Raw genomic sequence first — 2,566 nt, forward strand, 5'->3', positions numbered from 1 at the left:
AACTGGGAAATTCAATATCTCCCAATTTACACGGAATGGTAAAATATCCGGGATCTTTGAGTTTAGTGGGCAAATTTCTTGACACAATCGAACTGCAATCTTCAGTTAGTGAAATGGATGAAATTCATTCCCAACTGATTTTCTTTGAAATTAAATCTTTGAGGAATTTACCATAATTGGGAATTTGCGTAATCGCATCCATAAACATCAAATTGATATGCAAATTTTTAAGTTTGTCTAAAAATGTTAAAAGTTGTTTGTCATAGTCCTTATTGCGGACTTTGTGTGGAAAAGGTGGTTTGGGTACAAAAGTTTTTGTACTAGAGTCAATTGGTGCATCTTTTTGTTTTAATGTATCTTCTTTGGGCTTTGGTAAATCAGTTCCAGGTAAAGCCGAATTTCCGGGCATTTCCGGGCCTAAGTAATTTTTCCCTGAACGAAGAGTGATAGCCTTAACATGCTCTTTCGGATTTTCTTCCGTATGGCTTGGAAGACTTCCCTCTTTGCGGGATGGAATTGATTTAGCGAGTTGTCCAATTTGAATCTCCAAATTATGGATGCTAGATGATTGGTTTTTAATAAGCTGATCGAATTTATTCTCGATCCGTTTAAAACCATCGTCATGATTACTTATTTTTCCGCTCATAGCATCAATGAATTTGTCGATTTTAGAAGATAAAGTGCTAATCGTATCTCTTGATTGATTTTGATAATTAGCAGTACGATTTTGATTAGCATTAGTATTATTATTATTATCTCTCCAGTTAAAGTTAGGATGATTTCTCCATCCAGGATTATATGTATTGGAATAAGGGTTATTATTTTGGTTTTGCCCTTGGACAAAATTTACCTGTTCAATTTCACTCATACCTTCGTAGTCCACATCCGTTTGGATTGGGTTACCATTAGGATCACACGGTGCCATAAACCTATCAATTTTGTGCGATAAGGCAGAAAATTGGGCTTGCAACATCGCTACTGGATCAAGATTCACTATACCTTTAACTGATGAAGTTGCTGAGGATGATGGTTTCACTATTGGTACGTGTCCACGTTCCACGGGCCACATATAGCTGTTGATTGCCATTTCCTCCAAAAGTTCTCTTGCTTTGGCAGATGTTTTCTTCATGAATAACCCTCCAGACATAGCGTCCAATGAACCTCTAGTTGTAGGATTTAGTCCATTATAAAATGTTTGCATTAAAAGTTCAGCGGGCAATTGGTGGTGTGGGCATAAACGTTGAAGTTCTTTAAAACGTTCCCAAGCCTCATAAAGAGTTTCATTATCATTTTGAGAAAAAGATGTTAACTCTTTAATGACTCTTGCGGTTTTTGCTAAAGGAATTTTTTTTGATAAAAACGCTTGGGCTAATTGTTCCCAAGTGGCAAAAGTTGCGGCTGGCATAGAAGTTAACCATTCTTTAGCCCTATCCTTCAAAGTGAAAGGAAAAAGGCGAAGTTTGATTGCTTCTGCAGTCACATCTGGGATTTTAAAAGTGTCACAAATTTCAAGGAAATTTGTTAAATGGGTGTTAGGATTTTCGTTAGTTAACCCATAAAATGTTATATTATTTTGCAACATATTAAGCAACGCAGGCTTAATTTCAAATTGGTTTGCGGTGATTCTGGGTCTAACGATACTATTGGTTACACCGGCCACACCTGGCCTAGCGTAATCCATAAGTGTTGGTGGGTCTGCCATTTTACCAGACTCGGTCTTTATCTTTACTGGGGTTTTGTTTTTGTTTTTGTTTTTGTTTTTGTTTTTGGTGTTGTTTTTGTTCTTCTTAAGTGTCCTTTCAATTTCTGGGTCTAGTGGTTTTGGTGGTATGCCTGAACTTCGAGAACTGCGCATGAACTTGAAATCTTGCACGAACCGAAACTACCTAAAAAAACAGAATTTGAAGAATAAATATATTAGTTATTGAAAATTATAAAATAAAAAAATTAAAATAAGTATGAATAAACCTAGATTCGTAATAAAACACGAAAAATTTAAAATTTTGTCAAAAATTTTGGCGTTCCCCGGCAACGGCGCCAAAAACTTATTGAGCGATTTCCGCAAGTACACGGTATACACTTGTAGTAATAAAAGATATCGATCCCACATGGAACGTTTTTTAAACAAAACTTATTTAGAATCGGTTAAATTTACTTTTAAGGTTTATAATATGGAAAATCGTTTAATCGGTTTTGGTTTTGAAATTGCTAGAATGAGAATTAGATTAGAGTATGCAAATGTTAGAAAATATTCTGATTTAAGAATGAATTTACAAGATAGGAACGTTTAGTACTTTTTAGAAAAGTAAACAAATGTATTTATTTGCATTAAGCAAAGAAAACAACTTTAAACTTTGTATGAATTATAAAGATGAAATAAATGACGGAACCTCTAATTATTTGGCTTTGAACATGACAAAACCCTATCCGGGATAATTGCCCTTAATCAAATTAAAACTCTTTCGAGATAATAATTTGCCTAAGTGTTCAACAAAGTTTCCTTGTAAATATTTTGAATTAAATACGTTTTAATGAAAACACCAGCATCCACTTCGGATCCTTTACC

The 2,566-nt window shown here is 34.5% G+C and overlaps 1 non-coding gene across 1 annotated transcript; it reads left to right on the forward strand.

The window, feature by feature from the left end:
• The first annotated feature begins 1,217 nt into the window (after positions 1–1,217).
• Positions 1,218–1,324, forward strand: LOC136201586 (small nucleolar RNA R71). The gene has a single exon (XR_010673934.1). It is a non-coding gene; the product is annotated as a small nucleolar RNA R71 (small nucleolar RNA).
• Positions 1,325–2,566: the final 1,242 nt, after the last annotated feature.

Source organism: Euphorbia lathyris, chromosome 7 (genome assembly GCF_963576675.1).
Source record: "Euphorbia lathyris chromosome 7, ddEupLath1.1, whole genome shotgun sequence".
NCBI classification, from domain to species: Eukaryota; Viridiplantae; Streptophyta; class Magnoliopsida; order Malpighiales; family Euphorbiaceae; genus Euphorbia; species Euphorbia lathyris.